Source organism: Stenella coeruleoalba (assembly GCF_951394435.1).
Source record: "Stenella coeruleoalba genome assembly, chromosome: 11".
Lineage (NCBI taxonomy): Eukaryota > Metazoa > Chordata > Mammalia > Artiodactyla > Delphinidae > Stenella > Stenella coeruleoalba.
The window spans coordinates 30,210,900-30,233,226 of record NC_137157.1 but is presented as its reverse complement, the minus strand read 5'-3'; the positions used below and the strand labels follow the sequence as shown (position 1 = coordinate 30,233,226).

Below are 22,327 nucleotides of genomic sequence, written 5' to 3'. Positions count from 1 at the left end.
AATTTTACAAACATACATCACAGAGCTAGAAGAGTCTTCAGGAACCATCTCTCCTCCTCCTTCCCATTTGTCTGGTGAGGAGATCAAGGTGAAGTAAGACCATGCCATATCTTTACATGTTACACATTATGTTGTTTCATTTTCCAGAGGAAAAAAAAAGAGACATTATGTCCTTCCTCTGCTTATGAGTCTAATAAAACTTCTGATACTTAGGTCCCCTCACAGACCTATTGAATCAGAATCTCTGGAGCTGGAGCTTGAAATCCTCATTTTAACAAGTTCTGCTGGTGATCTGTAAGCATTCCAGAGTCTTAAAACTACTCGTGTTAGGGAGCTCAGATGATCAGTGGCTAATTTTCTCTCAGGCTAATAGCTTCTTCAATTTTCTTCCCCTCAGGGTTCAGGTATTCAATTTGCATTATGCTAGATTGTACTCGTTACATGTTGGTTTACAAAAGTTTTTAAGTGTGTGCCAGGAATCTGAAGCTAGGATTTAAACTCATACAAGGCAGGAGATGTAACTCCCCCCCTACTTTTTTCTCTTTTTAGACCAATTTGCATAATGCTGCAAAAGTTATTGACTCATAGGGATTCAAAGTGCCAAGGAAATGGAGACATTCTCATATTTTAAAAAAAAAAAAAACCTCTTCTTTATATTAGGAAATGGAGGCAGAGGGTTTTAAATGTCTTCCGAAGTGTGTCAGGTTTCATGGTTTTTGATTTACTGGTGTGTGTGTGTGTGTGTGTGTGTGTGTGTGTGTGTGTGTGTTTTAGCTTGTGGATGATAAATCTTGACTTATACTACTCCAGTGATATTTTTAAAAGTGTTTTTATAGACATTTTAGAGGCATCCTTTTGTAGCAGAGAGAGATATGAGATAATAAATTAGAATCTTGATTCTGTTTAGTTCAGCAAGACTTCATTGAGAACAGTACTTAATCACAGAAAATTAAAAAAAATATTTTGCTTTATTCTAGAGTGTTCCCAGCTCTTTTCTTTGAACTATGGATCTATTGCTGTGGGATGGAGCACAGCCTTGTCCTCGAAGGACTTGCACTTAATTTTTGGCATTGTTTTATTGTATATAATTTCATATAATTTTATTCTCTATAATTATATATAACATTATTATATTATATTAACATAACAATTATATTTTGCAAGCACTTGCATTGCTCTTGTTTGTTTTAATAATACCATTGCTGATTTACATTTGTATATAATTTCATGGTCTTTTCAAAGAATATTTACACACATGGTCTTAGGAGAGCTTTAAGAATTTAGTATAATACAACAGGTAATTTTTATTGCGTGTATACATTTATTGAGTGTATACTACATGCCTGACTCCAAGTTTCCTATGGATTCCTTCACTGGATTGTTACAAGAATGCTATGAGGTACACTGCATTATCTCCCATTTATCAGGCATGAAAATGGAGCTTAACAAAGTTAAGTAATTTATGTGACAGGACCAGACTTTAGAAACCAGGCAGTCTGACTTAAGAGCCCACAGTCTTAACCATTAAACACACTGATTCACCAGAGCATAGGTAACTGTAAAATAATCTGACAGATAAGGACATTCTTGTCAAACTTCTTATATTGCTCTGATAGAAGGGAGTATACAGCTGAACGTGCTTGCAATGCTTAGTAGAATGTTTTCTGTGGGTGAATATAAGCCCTGGATATTGGTCAAACAGTGACCAGAATCTCTTTTGAAATCTCCAAAACCAGAGAATATATTTTTATTCAGTTGAATTTTTGTTTTTTTTTACTTGAAGGCACCGAACAGCATAGCTACTAAATAAAGCAAAAACTATCAAGTAAAAGTGTGGGAGGTTTTAACATACATATTCAAAATTAAATCAAGTAAACAAAAGCAATAATGTAGAAGAAATGAGTAATATAAGTAACAAGATCTATTAATAGTTCAAGACAGAATCTTACATCCTTTAAATATGGTATAATTTGTTTTAAATGTCCCTGGAATATTTACAGAAATTGATCATATGGCTGGCCAAAAAGAAAGCTTAAAACCCAAGGTGCATCTGGCATTCCTATACACTAATGATGAAAAATCTGAAAGTGAAATCAAGAAAACACTCCCATTTACCATTGCAACAAAAAGAATAAAATATCTAGGAATAAACCTACCTAAGGAGACAAAAGATCTGTATGCAGAAAATTATAAGACACTGATGAAAGAAATTAAAGAGGATACAAATAGATGGAGAGATATACCATGTTCTTGGATTGGAAGAATCAACATTGTGAAAATGACTCTACTACCCAAAGCAATCTACAGATTCACTGCAATTCCTATCAAACTACCACTGGCATTTTTCACAGAACTAGAACAAAAAATTTCACAATTTGTATGGAAACACAAAAGACCCCAAATAGCCAAAGCAGTCTTGAGAACGAAAAACGGAGCTGGAGGAATCAGGCTCCCTGACTTCAGCTATACTACAAAGCTACAGTAATCAAGACAGTATGGTACTGGCACAAAAACAGAAAGATAGATCAATGGAACAGGATAGAAAGCCCAGAGATAAACCCACGCACATATGGTCACCTTATCTTTGATAAAGGAGGCAGGAATGTACAGTGGAGAAAGGACAGCCTCTTCAATAAGTGGTGCTGGGAAAACTGGACAGGTACATGTAAAAGTATGAGATTAGATCACTCCCTAACACCATACACAAAAATAAGCTCAAAATGGATTAAAGACCTAAATGTAAGGCCAGAAACTATCAAACTCTTAGAGGAAAACATAGGCAGAACACTCTATGACATAAATCACAGCAAGATCCTTTTTGACCCACCTCCTAGAGAAATGGAAATAAAAACAAAAATAAACAAATGGGACCTAATGAAACTTCAAAGCTTTTGCACAGCAAAGGAAACCATAAACAAGACCAAAAGACAACCCTCAGAATCGGAGAAAATATTTGCAAATGAAGCAACTGACAAAGGATTAATTTCCAAAATTTACAAGCAGCTCATGCAGCTCAATAACAAAAAAACAAACAACCCAATCCAAAAATGGGCAGAAGACCTAAATAGACATTTCTCCAAAGAAGATATACAGACTGCCAACAGACACATGAAAGCATGCTCAACATCACTAATCATTAGAGAAATGCAAATCAAAACTACAATGAGATATCATCTCACACCAGTCAGAATGGCCATCATCAAAAAATCTAGAAACAATAAATGCTGGAGAGGGTGTGGAGAAAAGGGAACCCTCTTGCACTGCTGGTGGGAATGTGAATTGGTCCAGCCACTATGGAGAAGAGTATGGAGGTTCCTTAAAAAACTACAAATAGAACTACCATATGACCCAGCAATCCCACTACTGGGCATATACCCTGAGAAAACCAAAATTCAAAAAGAGTCATGTACCAAAATGTTCATTGCAGCTCTATTTACAATAGCCCGGAGATGGAAACAACCTAAGTGCCCATCATCGGATGAATGGATAAAGAAGATGTGGCACATATATACAATGGAATATTACTCAGCCATAAAAAGAAACGAAATTGAGCTATTTGTAATGAGGTGGATAGACCTAGAGTCTGTCATACAGAGTGAAGTCAGAAAGAGAAAGACAAATACCGTATGCTAACACAAATATATGGAATTTAAGAAAAAAAAATGTCATGAAGAACCTAGGGGTAAGACAGGAATAAAGACACAGACCTACGGGAGAACAGACTTGAGGATATGGGGAGGGGGAAGGGTGAGCTGTGACAGGGCGAGAGAGAGGCATAGACATATATACACCAACAAACGTAAGGTAGATAGCTAGTGGGAAGCAGCCGCATGGCACAGGGATATCGGCTTGGTGCTTTGTGACTGCCTGGAGGTGTGGGATAGGGAGGGTGGGAGGGGAGGGAGATGCAAGAGGGAAGAGATATTGGAACATATGTATATGTATAACTGATTCACTTTGTTATAAAGCAGAAACTAACACACCATTGTAAAGCAATTATACCCCTATAAAGATGTTAAAAAAAAAAAGAAAAACAAAAACTTTCACCTAAAAAAAAAAACAAAAAAAAAACCCAAGGTGCAGACTTTACAATTCATGTTCCCTGATAGCTATACAATAAATTTGGACATTAAGAAACATTTCTTAATAACTCTTGGATCAAAAAAAAAAAATAAGAACAGAAATTACAAACTATCCTCAAGGCAGTAAAAATGGGACACAGAACTCAAAATTTATGGAACATAGAAGAAGCTATACTCAGATGAAATTTATAGCTTTAAGTGGCATCATTATTAACCGATGATTAAAAATGAAGTTACCTTGTAGTTATCCTAAGAAATTAAAATTTACACAAAATAAATCAGAATATATTAATAAATATAAAATCTAAAATTTATGAAATAGAAAATAAACAAAAAAGCTAGAAAGGTTAAATAAATAAACATGGAATGTGGCTATTTAAACAGATTAATAAAACAGATAAATCTCTCGTAAGCCTGATTAAGGAAAAACAGAGGGGCTTCCCTGGTGGCGCAGTGGTTGAGAGTCCGCCTGACGATGCAGGGGACACAGGTTCGTGCCCCGGTCCGGGAAGATCCCACATACCGCGGAGCGGCTGGGCCCGTGAGCCATGGCCACTGAGCCTGCGCGTCCGGAGCCTGTGCTCTGCAGCGGGAGAGGCCACAACAGTGAGAGGCCCGCGTACGGCAAAAAAAAAAAAAAAAAAAAAAAAAAAAAACAAAAACAGAGAAGGAGCAAGATATGAAAGATTAGAAAGGAGAAAGGAGTCATAACTACAGCTGTGGAAGAGACTAAAAGACCTAAGAAAATGTGTGGTAACACATTTGATAACTCAGAGGAAATAGATGTTATAACAAATATAAATCACTAAAATTGATCTGAAAGTATACAAACTTTAGTATACTAAATGCTTTAGAAAATAATGGAAAGATGAATAAAAAGAAGCCATTAAAGAAGTTAATAGGACTAGATGCCTTTGTGGTTAAGTATTTTAATCAAATCCATAGAAATCATCCATCCAAGTATTTAAACTATTCTAGATCATAGGAAAAGATGTAAATCTTCCCACAGTTCACAAAACCAACTTAATCTTAACACCTGCTAAAGACAGTACAGATAAAACAATGCAATCCAACCATCTTGTAAATACAATAGCAAAAAAACTCAAATGAAAATATAATCAGACTGAACATAGCATTGTAACAAAAAAAATACAAATGATAATACACTATTACTGAGTAGAATTAATCCCAAAAATGCAAGAATGGTTCAAAATCATGAAAATTAGTAGTGTAATTTTATATGCTGAAGGAGAAAAATCATGTGATTTTTACTAATAAAGGTAAACTTTATTAGAAGGCAGTTGTTAATATTTGTCAGACATACCCAATAAAAACTCTATGTGAAATAGGAAAAGAAATTACTTACCTGTAATTAAAACCTCTAAAAAGCCAACAGCAAGGAAGTAAAATTGTTCATGCTAACCACTCCAAAACATAAAAACAACACACCAATATTTACCCTCAACAAAAAATGAAATAATTGGTATAAATTTGTAAAAAAAGAGATAAAATTATATCTTCTTGGAGATATTATGTAGTTAGAAAATTTAAGAAATTCCAGTAATATCAAATAGAAGAAGAAAATGTGGTAAATTGATTGGTATATCATATTTCAAAAAATCTAAAATGCCATGGATTTTAAGATATCCCATTACTTTATATACTCCCAAGAAGGAAAAAAGTTGCCAATTATAATTAAGATATTATTATAGGGTACATCTCATTTTCAGAGATGTTGAAATGTGTGTTTCAGAATTGATGAGATAAGACAGATATGAAAAAAGCAATAGTTTCAGAATTTCACTTACCTAGCAATGAAAATTTTAAAAATATTACCTTTACCATAGTGACAATCTATGAAATACTTAGGAATGAATTCATCAAAAAAAATATAGGACCCATATGGTAGAAAAAACCATAAATTGTTATGTAAAGAGATAAAATTCTCTGAACAAATGGATCAATATGCCATATTTTTGGATGAGAAGAGTTAAAATGGTAAAAACACCCATGCTCCCAAAATTAATATGTAAATTCAGTACAAAGCCAATAAGGGTATTTTTGGGGGAGAATTTGACAAGATGATTTAAAATTCATATTAAATAGTAAGTATTTAGAATAGCTAATAAAATTAAGAAAACAAGAATAGTAAGGGGGGATTAAGCATAAGAGATGATAAAGCATTCCATAAAGCTACCATAATCTAAATGAGCAGTTACTAGCATAGAAATTACAAACTGATCGGGGCAGGAAAAAAAGACATTGTATTTTAATTCAATGGGAAAAGAAATAGTTTAGTTCATAAATGGTGTTGGTAAAACTGACTCTCCACCTGAGAGAAAATAAAATTTGACCCTCATTTTTTATCATATAAATTTTAGATAAATTAAATCACAACATGTAAAAAATAGAACAAGAAAATGTATGTGGTGATATGTAAAAATCAGTAGTTGAAAAAATATTTGCAACACAGATGACAGTTAAAGTGCTATTATCTGAAATATAAAACAAGAGTTTGTACATTGATAACCATAAGACAAAACACACCCAAGGAAAATGGACAAAGGATTTGAATGGATGGTTCATAGAGGAACAAGTCCAGATGGGCAATAAACAAAATTTAATTTTTTTTTTACCAGTCAGGAAAATGCTAGTAAAAACTTAAAAGAAACAACATTTTACACATCAGTTTGGAAAGTTTTAAAGGAAGATTACACCTACGATAGGTGGGAATCTGGGGAAGAGGATATTCTCATGTATGATTGGTAGAATGCACTTTTCGGAAAGCACTCTGGTAATACTTTTTAAGTAAAAAATACACATACCGTTAGACTCAGCAATTTCATTCCTGTGATTCTGTGCCATAGAAGTAAAATTCCTAGTCTCTAAGGATGTTTATTGAAGCTCTGTTTGGAGAGGCACAATACTGAAAAGCAAAGTGAATAACTATTAATAGAGGAATGAGTAAATAAACTGTGGTATATTCAAAACATAGAGTATTATAAATCTACTATAAGAGTAAGGTAGACCTATATCACCTAATTCAAATGGATATTATGCACTGTTAAGCAAGAAAAGGAAGATGTAATTCTTGCATATAATATAATACCATTTTGGTAAAACAAACAGTGATTCACCTCTCCCCTGTATGTGTCCAAGATATGAACATGGAGAAAGGTGAAAGGAGATGTTTAACACTGGCTATCTAGGTGGGAGGTGGAGAGAGGGAGAAGGAAAGTGGGGGAGGAAAGAGGGAAAAAAAAAGATGCAATATAGTATAGAAAGAATCGACTTTGAGCAAGAACATGAGAAAAGAGAGAGAGGAAAAAAAAACCCCAAACATCAAGTGAACAACTCTAATAGCTCAGAAGTAAATGCCCTGATAGAAGAGTGGATCATTATCTTGGCACAAATAGGGTTGGAATAAGTCTAGAGAGGGACACACAGGAGAGAATTTTGAAAACTAACAGAGTCTTCATTTAGACATGCTAGTTAAGAGTGAAATCTCCTTGCAGATGGAATTAGGGACTGATTTCAGAACCCACAACTATGACCTTTACTTTTAGTTATATGTGTAACTTTGAGTGCATGATAAAATGTTTTGGAGGTCTCAAAGATTTAATTTTACAATGTGATGATTCCTTTGTTTACCTATACACTCAATACCTGTCTTCCTCTGGTAAAATTAAATAAATGAAAGAACATTTTTCTCTCACCATTTTCATATTTAGATCATGGTGTGTATCATTTTATTTTGGAAGCTTCCTGGTGCTCTCCAGAAATAAGAGTAAATATAATCTGTTACTGGTTTTCGCGAATGCCTTGCACACAGTAGGAATTCAATACATAATTTGTTGAACAGGACTATATTCCACTTCTTCTGAGTGCTTTACAGCTGAGATAAATCACCAGTGGCTAATAAACAATAACTCCTAATCCCAGTGTACCCAGCATTCCTTCCTTTTTCCTTCTCTTGTAGGAGATAAGGTTTTTTATTTTATTTAAGTGCCAAAGATCTGAAAATGCAGGACATCAGTCACAATGAATAATACCAATTCCACCTTCACTCAAGTGTGTATTTGGACAGCAACAGGTGATTAAAGCTATCACTGTATTACCTTGCTAACTGGAGGCACTTACCACAGTCTCCTGGTTTCTATGGCAACTGATTAAAGAATTTAAGAACTGAGGCCTCATTTAGGCTGATGCCCTTGGAAAGGTAGAATTTCTTTTCCAGAGGCTGTACTGGGAGACAAGGCTTATTTGTTTTAATGTTTTCCATTTCCCTGAATTTCACAACACAAGGTGCTCAGATACCTTTTGGTAGAACCTACTGGAAAATGTTACCAATATAAACATGTAGAGCTCAGTTTTGCCAATCCCAAAAAACACTCAGCGGGATTACTGGTAAATAGGAGGAAACTCAATGAAGACTCTGTTTTCTTTTTAGCTTCACTTTTTATTTACCTCTTTGCAGCACAAGCTGTAAACAGTGATATTGATGATGTCAGGCCAAGGCCTCAGTGAAGGGCTCTCCCTTACAAAACTCATGGATTTGGATTGGTCCAATACAGACAGGCATTTCATGCAATTACGCTATTCAGCCTTGACACCCTCTATGATAAACTGCCATTGAGGTAAATTCAGTGGTTCTCTTGAATGAGTTCATTTGAGTTACAAAATGGTCTCCAGGGAGAGTCAGGGCTTGCTTCCAATGGAAGGTTAAGGGATTTTTTTTCTCCTGTTTAATCAGGAGGCATAGCCAGTCTGAGATCTAAACAGCAAATTGTTCATGTACTTCCAGAGTACTCCCAGCCTCGGCCACAGCCTTGCTTTCTCTTTGTGGATTAATTACCCAAATCTCTGAAACAAAGTGATTGTTTTCATTAACTCACTGAGGTATAATATAAGCACTTCATTGCCACATAAAAGTTACTACTTTTGTTCTTTTCTCTTGCAAAAGAAATATTAAATCTTAGCTATCAGTTGTAAAAGGCAGTGCTTGCTGTTCTTTGATGCAAGAATAATGTTGATCACATTTCCACACATTTTGGGGGTAATGTTATTATGACTCAAAGTCTTGAGATAACTTCAAAACTGCAATAAATCAACATATCTTATGGAATGACTCTAGCATGTAAGGAAGGATCACACTAGTATGTAAACTGTGAGATCTTACCTGTTGGGCTCACCACTATATCCCTGTGTCTTTTACAGGTGCCTGGCCTGGGATCCCCTCCACTCAGCAATGGAGAACTTCCCTCATATTAAATCCCTCTCACCCTTTGAATCTCTCTTGCTTCTTCTGCTACCAACTGGATACAACTCTCTGCTTTGAAAGGGCCCACGTGATTGGAATAGGACCATTGGAACAATCTCCCTATTTCAAGGTAACTTCCCTAAACTTAATTGCACTGTGAAGTCCCCCCCCCCTTTTTTTTTCCATGTAAAGCAGCATAAGCATGGACATGATATCCCATCATAGTCACAGTCCTGGGGAACAGAGAAGGAAATCCTGGGGGGCCATATTAGAATTCAGCCCAGCATGCAAGGGAACCATTAAGATCAGAATAAAGGCAACAGTGGGGATGCCAAGATCCAGTGTGTCGAACTCTTGAATTTCTCTGAATTTAGGTCAATTAGAGCAAAATGTGGAGATAGGGTGGCTGTGACAACACCAAATCACCAATCCTGACCCATTCTGAGCCTCTTTCAGCAGACTCACCAGCAAGGTGGCTTCGGGGAGTAGGGAGAAAGCGGCCCCAGCATTTACACATGTGGAGCTCATAAGAGTCTGAGATCCTTTAGGAATGGTACAAGAGGCGTGTGAGTACTCTTGACACTGAGAATTTTGCTGGTGGAAGGGAGGTGTATGATAATGATGAGAAAGTCTATGTCATCTCTGACCTTCTCTGAAACTTGTACCTGTTCGTGGAAAAATGTTTTTGCCCAAAGGCCTCTTCATCTGTTCCCAGTTGTCATTTTAGTGTTAGGAAATAGGCAGGGGACTCTTGCCTTCAGAGTGACTTTGTAACAGCCCTCACCTAACAATCGGCTCCAGAACTAGACATCCCGACACTGAGGAATGATAATTTACGAGGCCGTTGCTATTTTTATTTCTTTATGTGGCAGAAAAGAAAATTCCGATTTTTTAGAATAAATTCCCTCCATCTAGGCAGAGAACTTTTGCCAAAGGCAACAACTAAAAATGAAATCTTCTTTTCATGCCTGTATTCCTGGGCTTCCTCACTTAATCAGGAGATTCTACAGGGACAGTGAAATAGACCACGAGCCTAGAATGTTTCAGAATCGTTGAATTCCCTGGCTAGTACAGAAACTGCATTGTATTGAGTGCCTAGCTCACCTATTTGTAATATATGGCTTAAAAAAGCAGTTTGAATCAGACAATTTAATATTCTTGACAGTATTAAATGTCAGCATCAAGCGTTGGGCAGAATTCAGATTTCCTTCCTCCCACCTTCAAAACATGCTTTTTTTGTTTTCAGAGAAGAGTTTAAGCTCTGTATTTTCACTCATAATCAACTGGAATAGATTTGGCTAGTCAGTTCCTCAGAATAATTGCTAGGCTCTTTAAACAAGCAGCCTCCCCAATTAACCTGTAGGGGATGGATGTCAGACGAAAGGCCTAGTTCTCTGGGCAGACAGCAAGTTAATGGAGATAGTTCTTCATATGCTCTATTTGCATATCTGGCAGTGACAATATATATTGCTTTTCTTGGCCCTATGATTTAATTTCCACCAGTGAACTAATGGGAATAAAAAACCTTCTTTTTATTATGCAAGACTATGTTGATAAGAAACCACCAGCAACACCTATGTTGAGGTAATGATTTTGGTTTACAAACCCACTATTTTAATAGTTCATCTTCAAGACAACACTGCAGGGCAATATTTCAGGAAGGTGTTCTGGCACAAATTCCTTCACGAGGCCCTGGTTTTCCCAAGCAAATGCTACTTGGTAATGAACTAGTCACCAAACTGTCCCATAAAGTATGTGAAGCTTATGGGCCTTAAATACAAAGCTGAGTGCCTTTTAGGTACTAATACCAAATTTGAAATGAATGGGTGCTACAGGTTTTAACACTGTGTTTCATTAGTTTTGCTTTTAATAGATTGGAGAGCTATGCTGTCACTGCCAGCCCATCTTTGGCTTGCCTGGTTACCCTCATTGTGATGCCACTCCATGTGCTGGGACTATACTCAGGGAAGGGTTGATGGTTGATGGGCATCTCTCTCAGCATCAGGACATGCCCCCAAACTGTATCACTGCTATTGTGTCTGCCAAGATGGATGGAAGTTCTCTTTCTTCTCTGATAGGTTGAGAAGAGACATAGCTGTGTTGAGGATATAGGGCACTTCACTCGCTGCATTAGTTTCCTAGGGCTGACAATACAAAGTGCTGGGAGGCTCAAAACAACAGAAATAGCTAAAAGACTGATATCAAGGTGTCATCAGGGCCATGCTCTCTTGAGAGTCTGGGTAGAATTCAGTCCTTGCTTCTTCCTAGTGTCTGGTCGTGGCTGTCAATCCTTGGTGCTCCCAGGCTTGCAGCTGCAACATTCCAATCTCTGATTCTGTCATCACATGGTTTTCTCCTTCCATGTCAATGTCTTGATAGGACATTCTCTTCTCTGTGCATGTCTGTGTCCAAATTTCTCTCTTCTTATAAGGACACCAGTCATATTGGGTTATGGCCCACCTGACTGACCTCATCCTAACCATTAAATCAAATGCCCCATTTTCAAATTAGGTCACATTCACAGGTACTGGAAGTTAGGACTTCAACATATCTTTTGGGGGAACACAATTCAACACATAACATTCACTCTTTTCCCACTTTAATGTAAAATGAGTTGAGCCAGAATGTTGAGAAAATGTAACACAAACTCTCTCTCTAAGTAGAGAGCCTCCAGTTTCTTCCCCATAGCATCTCTGGAAGACAGGAGCAAGGTAAAGTTGCTTGTTTTTATTTTTCCCTTTTTAATTAAGAGGAAAAAGGACTACTTTCAATTCTACTTTTGCAATGAGAAAATTAGTCTTTAGGGGATTCATATGAGTGCTCCCATTTTATAGATGAAAAAACTAAGACTCAGACAACTTTATTTAAATATGTTGGTTATGCCCATGTTTAGACATGGTGTTTCTATTTAGTTTATCTAAGGAGTTAGCTAGTAGCCATGTGACTTCCCTGAGTTCATATACCTAGGAGAGAGAAGAATGCAGGTCTCTGAACTTCTCATCTGGTGGTTTGGGCCTACACATTGTTACTTCTGACCCTGTAATAGGAATATATTTCTGAGGCTAAAATCTCTGTTATACCCTTCTCCTCTGAGTTGACTTCTTCAAACTGTCATGGAGTTCTTTCTTTCTGAAAAGCCCTACTTTATGGTAAAATAAACACTCACAATTTGACCTCTGTCGTTGTTTGTCATCTTTTATCTTCATAATCACCTAGGGGGCTTGATGGAGCAGATTCCCAGCTCCTTCCTAGCCATTGGAAAATCTAGGCATGTGGTTGGGACCCAAGTCTTTGATTTTTAGGAAGCTTCCCAGCTGTTTTTCTGTGTGTGTTTGTTTTTACCACAGGAGAAAGTATTTTATTTTTTTTAACATGGTCAAGAATTTAATGAGTTTGAATTTATTTTTTTATTTTTTTCAAATAATTATTTTATTTTTTCCCATATATACAATGGAATATTACTCAGCCACAAAAAAGAATGAAACAATGCCATTTGCAGCAACATGGATGGACCTGGGGATTATCGTGATAAGTAAATCAGGCAGACAGAGACAAATGTCATATAATGTCACTTATAATGTGGAATCTAAAAAAAAAAAAAATAGATAGGGACTTCCCTAGTGGCACAGTGGTTAAGAATCCACCTGCCAATGCAGGGGACATGGGTTCAAGCCCTGGTCCGGGAAGATCCCACATGCCGCAGAGCAACTAAGCCCGTGAACCGCAACTGCTGAGCCTGCACTCTAGAGCCCGCATGCCACAACTACTGAAGCCCGCATGTATACACTGCTATATTTAAAATAGATAACCAACAAGGACCAACTGTATAGCACAGGGAAATCTGCTCAATATTCTGTAGTAACCTAAATGGGAAAAGAATTTGAAAAAGAATAGAAAAAAATTAAAAACAAAGGAACAAAAAAAGCCAAAATAATTGTTTCAGGTGTTTTTTTAATATAATTTATATATATATATATTTTTTTCCATTGGAGTATAGTTGCTTTACAATGCTGTGTTAGTTTCTGCTGTAAAGCAAAATGAATCAGCCATACATGTACATATATCCCCTCTTCCTTGGATTTTCTTCCTATTTAGGTCACCACAGAGCACTGAGTAGAATTCCCTGTGCTATACATTCGGTCAGGTGTTTTTGATGGCAACAGGATTTAGGAACCACTGGACCAGTTGCCTATACCATATCCTCCATCTCTAAGCATTTATAATGTCCTCTCTTTGGATCCTGCTTCTGTTCCCTGGCTAAGGTATAAAGTATTCTAATTTCCAGTGACCACCAGGAAAATGGCGAGCTCCTTCTGGCTCCACAGCCCTGTAAAAATCCTGGTTTAAGCACATCATAGGCACCAGATTAACATAGCCTTGGCTCCCTTCTAACTTCCCCAAATATCACAATTTTCTTCTTTTTTCATATGACTTCTTTAGTTTTGAATTTTCCTGGGACTCATCTTGTTCTACAATATTTAAAAATCAATACACACAAATGCACACATACACACTCCAGACAGAAGCTTTTTGTCCTCATTGAGACTTTTTGAAGGAGCAGGAGGCTTTTCCTTCCAGAGATGGACTGTACAGAGCAGCTTTCCCACCAAGAACCAGAATTCAGACACACTATTATCTATGCAGGAAAATGAGTTTTTTACAATGCTTCTTTGGAAGTGTTTAGTCAAGAATGACATGATAGTTGCAGTAACCAAGATGGCTTTTTTTCTCTCCGTAGAAGGTCTTTGGAATTTTTAGGCAAACGAAATGACATTTTAAGGCTTAGTCACTTCAGTTGTATACATCTGGATGTTTGGATGTTTCCATGCATAGTGCCTACTCATTGCCTTGCTTATAGTAAGTGCTTAATAAATATTTGTGAATATAAGATCCAGTATCTAAACAGTTCATTGAGAGAAATCCAACTTGTTCCTTGAAAGTCAAACATAGGACTTTGGCTTATTGGCAATCAGCACTTTTTCAAACATTATCTTAGGTCAGAGAGTTTAATGAGGAGATCTTTACAGGCATTAAAATGCCTTCTACTGATAAGCCTCACTGTACCTACCACACCTTCCCTCTGACCTCAACTACACTCTATCTGAAGGGTGGGGAAAAGTAGGGAGTGATTAATGCTATGATACTTAGTCAACATCTTATTAATAAGTAGTCAATTCATATCAATTCATAAGTCTTCATTAAGTTTCCATTCGTTCCTTGCCCTGTCCTACACAGTGTGAGAGATAAAGAAGTAAAATAACCGGACCCTTCCTTGACAGAATTTACGATGGAGCCAGATATCTTTATAATTAAGGAGTTTATGAGTTCTATGCTTTTTCCTTCTCCTTTCCTGTTTACTCTGTCTTTCCCATGTGTTTCTCTCACTAGTTTCCCTCCCTGTTCCCCATGACTCATCACTTCAGGCTTGCCCAGCAGTATGGCCAGTTTTCACTGAGCTGAAAGACAGTGTGGAGTAGTAGAGAAGATTTTTTTTTTTTTTGGCCACGCCCCACAGCATGTGGGATCTTGACCAGATCAAACCTGAGCCCCCTGCATTTGAAGTGAAGAGTCTTAACCACTGGACTGCCAAGGAAGTCTCAAGTAGAGAAGAAGGTTTTGAAGATGAAGAGGACTGGGTTCAAATCCTATTTCTGCCACTTGTTGAATCTGTGACCTTGGGGAAAATCAATCAAACTCTATAAGCCTCAGTTTCCTCATCTTTAAGACTGAGATAACAGTACCCACCTTATGTTTATTTCAAGGATTATAAATAATTTACACAGTGTATAGAAAGTGTTATGTGCTTGGCGGATGTTTAACGATGTTAACTAGAGGTACAACTACTGTGAATGTTAAATGCTAGCTAAAGGAGCAACTCATAGAAAATGGCTCAAACACCAGGAAATATTTTTGAAATGTCATTAGGGTAGTGGAACATTTGTGTTTGGTCATAACATTTGGTTTGCTCCTGTCTATACCATTATTTTCATTAACTAATACTATTAGTTATAGTCATTGCTACCTCTCCCTCCCATCCATCATAATTATTCTCAAAAGGAGAATGATAAGAAATAACGGGAATCTGCTCAGAGAAGACACCTATCAGGTCTCTCTTAATAGTCCAGAAAGTTAGTAAGTTAGATTTTGTTTATTCAGTCAACAAATATTTACTGAGTCCAACTTCAAGACTAAACATGAAAGACAGCAGGACATGGAGGAACTAGAAGGCTTTTGTTATGGCTGAGTTGGGGGCAGAAGATGATGAGAAATAAGGCTGAGGATTTAGACAGGGGCCGGATCATTTGGGGAATTCCAGGTCATGTTCTAAATTTAGACTTTATGCTAGAAGCAAAACATGACATGAAAGGGCTTTAGTAAGGGAGAAGATCTGCATCTTTTAAAAAAAAATAATCATTATTTTGGCTGCAGGTGGAAAATGGATTTGAGGAGGCAAGAATGAGGACAGGGGTAATAGTTGGGGAGCTGTTACTGCAATCCAGCAACAGATAATACTTGCTTTATCCAAGGGGGATGGAGATGGAGAGAATGAGAGGAGATTAGAGTTATTTGGGAAGTACAAGTTCATAATCCCCGGGATTTGCTGAGACCAAAAATTTTTTTTGGATTTAAGAAGTTTTTGGATATTTCTTGAAAGGTAATATGATGTATACAAAATATACTACATAGTACACTCAGGGAGGTCTGGGCACTAATCAAGACATCAATATCTCCACGGTAGAGCATACAAATATTCACAATAAATGAGATGAATTACGACTGTTAATAACTCTCCATCAAGTCAGAGCAGGTTTTGCTGCCAGGTAAGTTATGGAAAAATCTGCGTTTTTAGAGTCTTTTGTTTTGAAATGTGGGTAATTGGTGATTAATTGTATAAAGTGGATGGAATAAGCAAAAGGGTGAATTAAGGTAAATACTTGGAAACAAGGTGGATGGTGGTATCATTCAGATAGAGAGGGGACAAAGCAGGAAGTATACATTTGTGGCCATGAGGTTGGGCTCAGTTTGGGGTATGAACAAGCAGTATCTGTGGGTATTTAGGAGGATAGCAATTAGCAGCATTTCAAGAAGAGGAAATGGTTATCAATGTGAAAAGTTAGAGAGAGAACACAAAAAATGAGTATTTATGCGTCTCTTGGATTTAACAACCAAAGGGCTGTTGATGACCTTTGAAAAAACGTCAGTGGTGTGGCAGAAGAAAGAAACCTAAATGTAATGAATTGCAAAATATAAGGAAGGTAAGAAAACAGAATGAGCAAATGCAAATACATTTTTAAGTTTACTGGATATTTATTTGTCTTGCTGATTAAAATGGGATCCACCTTGTGTGTCAATGGGCATTAGAGTTGGTAACTACTTATAAAGAGTATGAAAAGATAAATAAGCCACATTCTTAAATAAGCCTTTAAGAATCTGGTGCAAAAAACAAGCCAAGAAAAAAATGTTATACCATACAATTGAGTCTTTCAAAAGAAGCATTTTTTGTTTTTGTTTTGTTTTGTTTCCTTTTAAACAGGAGTTCCATCTAAATTCCTGTGGACTTCTCAGAATACACTCAGGCTCTATCCTTGAGAATTTTGATTAATCCGGTTTCAGGTGAAGCTAGAGATCTACATACTTAATAAATTCCAAGGTGATTCTGATAAGGGGACCTGGATCAGATATAGAAATATACATTTAGAAAATAGCCATAAAGAGGTGAAAATTTAAATCGTAAGAGAGAGTGAGAACATGGAGAACAGACTGAGGAAAGCCGACAGCAGAACCTGTTTTAGTTAAGAGGGTAACTGGGAGGGGGATATGAGATAAAGACCTTATAAGGCGTTGGGAACCATCAAGTGCCATCAAACATGAGGTGACACGTTTGTTAAGACAAAAGAAGGACTTTGAAAAATACTGAACTATTTAAAAATATCTTTTTGTTGTTTTTGTTCTGATTACAAAAATGTTACAGAAAAGTACAACTAAGAAAACAAAAATCCCTTGTAGTCCTGCATCCTGTGATATCCACTGTTTATTTTTTAATGACTATCCTCCATGTCTTTTGGCAAACACTTTTAAGACCTTTGATGAAAAGAGTAGATATTTATTTAGGTTGATTTTAGTTTTAGGCCAAAAAAGATACTTTCTAAATGAAAGTTTAGGGTGGATTGGTTGTTTTTGACTATTGCATGTGTTGAGATGGCTTTGGAACCTTTCTAGGTGGAGTTATAGCTATTCTGAAAGGTTTTAGTGGGAGGTGTAGACCACGGGTTGGCAAACTAGGGCTCTTGGGCCAAATCCATTCCTCTGCTTATTTTGTAAGTTGTGTTGGAATACACAGCCACCCATTTGTTTATGTAATGTCTATAGCTACTTTCCTGAACAGTTAAGTACTTTTGACAGAGACTATCTGGCCCATAAAACCTAAAATATTTATGATATGACCCTTTACATAAAAGGGTTGCCAATGACTGGTATAGACCAGTATTTCTCAAATTATGTTCCAAGGCACATTAGTTTCCCATGAAATGTTAATAAACATTCTTGAAAAAGGGCTCTGTGTTCAAATAAATTTGCAAAATGCTGGATTAAACAAAGTTAACCAGGTTCTTTACAGTTGGGAATCTGGTAACATTTAATATGCTCATTGATGCTCAACAAGATCAGGGTATATTATATATAGCAGTCCCCCAAATTATTTGGTAAAGACCCCTTTATTTTCCAGGAACATCTATGATCATCATACAGTTTGGAAAATCTTAAATTAGTCTCTTTTAGAGGCTTTGTCAAGGTCATAAAATGGCACAAATTTAAGGTCATGGTGTTTTAATTCTAGAATACATGTACAGAAAGCCTACGTGGTTCCAGAGGTCAGAAAACCACCATCTACTAGTCAATCACCAGAGCTATCTTTGGGGCTGAATCTCTGCAAAGGGCATTTTAGCCTGAAGCAAAATTCCCAAAAGTGCTATACAGAAATGGAGACAAAAGGTAGATATATAAGGCTTCTGAGGTGGTAACTGGGGCAAATGAAGCATTAAGCTTTCTGTGTTTGGGGTAGTATTTCTAGAACCATACTATGACTCTCAGGGGTGTTGGACACTTTTGTCTTTGCTGGACTCTTTCTCCATTAAAAAATGGTAAAAATGATATTTTATGACTATGTGGTATAAAGACAAACATAATCCAGACTGGATGTATTCATTTTTTCTTCTGATTTGAAAACATGTTGAAATTAAAACATTTCATGACCCCTAAAATTATCACGGGCTCTAGACAGCGCCTACTGTGTCCAGTGTGTAAGTCAGCCCTGAGGTATATTATCTCCCTGCCACACTACAACCTTCTTGAAGGTGAGACCACAGCTTATGTAATGTACTCCCCTCCTCCTTAGCTACTTAGAATCTCTTGGTGGAATAGTATCAGTTGAATGAATAAATGGGCAATTAATTTCAAGGTTGTCAAATATCTCATTAGAGGATAAAAGTAATAGCTTCACTAAAAGACCTTTAGCTTTCCTCCAAAGAGCTAATCAAATTAATACAAATTACTAAAATATATCTAAATATCACCATGTGATGGACAGAACTCTTGAAGTTGTCTCTTGTTGCTAAGTAGCAGTGTAGCTAGTCATTTCATAACTTTGAGCCTCAATTTCTTAATGAGTGAGAGAAAATATTTATCAAAATGAGGGGGTTCTATACACAGTTCTAATCAGAAGCCAGAACAATAGCTAAAATTTTTGTAATAGGTCATGAAACACCTAACTCTTTAAAAAAGAGGCCCAGTGGTAAGCTCCCCAGTCCATTTGAAAATTAAACTCTCTCAAAAATGTTAATCATGGAGGATATGGTTACAGACTCTAAAATATGCTTTCAAAGGACAGTGGATGGGCCCTTCCAAAGAGCAAAACAAATCAGAAAGTTCTTAAAATTCAATAAAAATCCTAATAAGCCTACTAATTCAATTTTCTTCCAATATAGGCCTCTCCTTAGGGAATATTCTTACCTGTTTTTTTGTCATATCCCACTTGAAAACTGCAATACCCTGGGCTACAACGTTTTGTTTTTACCAGGAATTTTGCCCAATTCAACTTACAATCAGTAGAAAAGAGGTGGCGCAGTTAATATATCACACAATCAGCAACACCCACACAAGACTGTAAACTAGAAAGATTTAAAAAACAACTCACTGGATATGTAGACTATCTGTTTGCTATTAAATCAGGGATGAGAAGTACTATTTTATCTGATACTTGTTTCCAAGTGAAAAAGAAAAAAAAAACCCACCCCCATGAGAAAGGGAAGTTGGACAAGTCACCTCTAAATTCTAGAAATTTCTTAGCAATGCCAGGAAGTCTGCTGATGAGAGACACTTGGGAGACCTGACTCCCACAAAGGCCCTGTGTATCTTCCTGGCAGAGGGCCATAAGAGGGACTGGCTCAGATGACCTTCCCCACTGTGCATCAGGAGTGCAGTGGGGGTAACTGCTGGCCCTAGAAAGATAGCCTGATGCACTGAGCTGACACCGGTCCGCACAGGCCTGGAGTTCCTGGATGTCTGAGTGCAGGTGCGGGGTTGGGGTGGGGGGCGCAAACTGTGCATGTGTTTATCATACTGCTTTGGCCCCCAGGCTCCCTGGGTCAGTAACCGGGGTCTGGGTCCTGCAGGGATAGGTTGGGCCACAGGTGGGGACTTCTGGAGGACACCTCTGGGCATTCCTCTCCTGAACAGAGTTGCTAGTTTCCCTAAAGCCGTATCTCCCAGGATCTCAGATACTGTTCCTTGGCCCACCAGGGATACATGGAATGGAGACACCTAGGAACCACATTAGTCAGACAAGCCCCAAGTCCAATAAGATCAGCAAGACCATACTGACCATACTGACAATAAGGTCAGTAAGACAGTAAAAGAAAAATATAGAAGAAATTTCTATTAGTTTTTCCTACGGTCTAATACATAACTCTGGAAAGGCCAGGCAGCACACTTCTGAAACATAGAAATGGATATGTGTACTAGGACCTTCATCCAAGAGTAGGCAGAAGAAATAGAAATAACTGAAATTTGTTTAGTTTCTTTCACAAATAATCTTTCTTTGCAGTGAGTACTCCTAAAAGACGAGAAGAGCTTTGCGGGCTGGCAAAGTCCCTTCCCAATACCCTCATCCCTTCTCTGCCATTTCCCTCTATCCTGGATAAAGGAAGAAGGCAGATTTATCAGTGGAAAATGAACATAACTGTGGAGGTCATTTTATCCTCTATCCCCTCAAAATCATTTCCTAGAGCCACCCTCTCTGGGATGGAGATCATATGTTTTAGATATTTCGGGAAAGTATGGATTTTACATATTTTATTCCACTGTCAGGCATGCTTTCTGGTTGTTGGTTAGGGAAAGATCCATTTACCCCGGAACATCTCTAAGCACCTCGGGCATCTCTGGGTGCTAACGAGCCTTGGCCAGGGAAGATTTGGGAAGAGTGTAGCATTTACCAGAGGTCTAGGACACTTTAAGGAGAAATTTCTTATGTATGTGATTCTAAACTGCATATTCCTGAAAAGATTTTCTTTTCAGTTATCAATGGACTCTTGACTTGGTTCATTTCATGAAGGCTCAAGGTGATTTTGTTTTGAAGTGCTCAAGGAGAGCTTTAGTGAAATACATTCTTGATGTCTAAAACAACACTGAATAAGAGCTGCTGTCCTAAATGAATCCTTTACCCTGTAATCAAGATTATCTGGGATTTTTTTCCCTCTCTTGAGGCAACAGCTTGTATTTTGTCATGGAAAAAAATGAGAACAATTAGAATGTTTTCTAGATTAGATACCAGGTGTCGGAGTACAGAAGATCTCTGTTCTGGCAGACTGATTTTTTTTCCAATGCCAAGCACAGTCCAAAGTTTCGGGTTTACAATCCCTGCCTTCCCAGGTGCCAAGCTGCTTTCCCTGAAAGCTCCCATCCTTAGAACCTGAAGCAAACACCATTTCAATACAGCCACAGCATATGGGCAAAGCTCCATTGCAAAGGTCAGACTATAGTGACACAGGAAGAACCAACTTCTAGGAAGGTATAAAGTCCTAAGGTCCTATTTGAATGGTTCTCAAACTGATATTCTGAAGGGAAACTTTCATTTACTTCTGTTTCTTCTCCTGAATTTGATTATCCAGGAGGTTAGGGGCCCTGGCCTCAAATTGAAACCCAGCCTCATGGCTTTGGTAACTCCAGAGTAAGTCAGGTACAGGAGATGTAGCTGGCCTGTGAGGTATCTGGAGGAGGCATCACGACTGTGCCATTACTTTGTGGCCCAGTTCTGATGACCTGGTGTATTTTCAGAAGAATGTTGAACATGGGATGAATCATGGAGATATTAATTCACTGGACACCAGAGGTGTGAAATATTTAAAAAGCTGGTGAAATGTTAAGATCTGAAAATAGAAATTATAGGTGACAAAATAAGAGAAAGAAACCTCAAAATAAGACAATTTCAAAAAGAAGATGATAAACATCCTCTTGCACATTAAAGAAAGATGATGTATTCAGGATGAGATGTCAATGCATATTAATGTGTTTGATATGATGTAGGACATGATGTCCAGAGTAAGGGGATTTGGGGCCTATGGACCTCTTAGTGTGACCCTGAGCCTGGAGAATATTGAGGGTAGGCAATAGATGTTTCTTGGGTTTAAATAAACACTTTTTTTCCCCTGCTTAAAAGTTTATTGTTTCTGGTTTTGCCTCCTAGCAAGAGATGCTGGTAACGCTAGATAAAAGATAGAAAACTTCAATTTCATGTGATAGCAACTTAACAGTGCCTTCAAATTTCCACGATTGTTAGTCTGCGTATGACAATTCCAGCTGAACCTGCCTCTTTTATTAAAAGGATTGGCCTGTGTGACTTCAAGAGGAATCTTGGCAAGACAAAAGTGGTGATTCTAATCCTGGTAGCAGTTTCTGGGCTGTCAACAATTCTTTGTGTGGGTTCTCCCCT

General features: G+C 37.4%; 1 protein-coding gene across 4 annotated transcripts in view; it reads right to left on the bottom strand.

The window, feature by feature from the left end:
* The window catches only part of ATP2B1 (ATPase plasma membrane Ca2+ transporting 1), a 592,658-nt gene that overhangs the window by 307,587 nt on the left and 262,744 nt on the right, over window positions 1–22,327 (bottom strand). For all 4 annotated transcript variants that reach the window (XM_079938566.1, XM_079938562.1, XM_079938563.1 and 1 more), the window contains one exon: window positions 6,908–7,008. The gene's annotated coding sequence lies outside the window, so the exon portion shown is untranslated. The remainder of the gene's footprint in view (window positions 1–6,907; window positions 7,009–22,327) is intronic.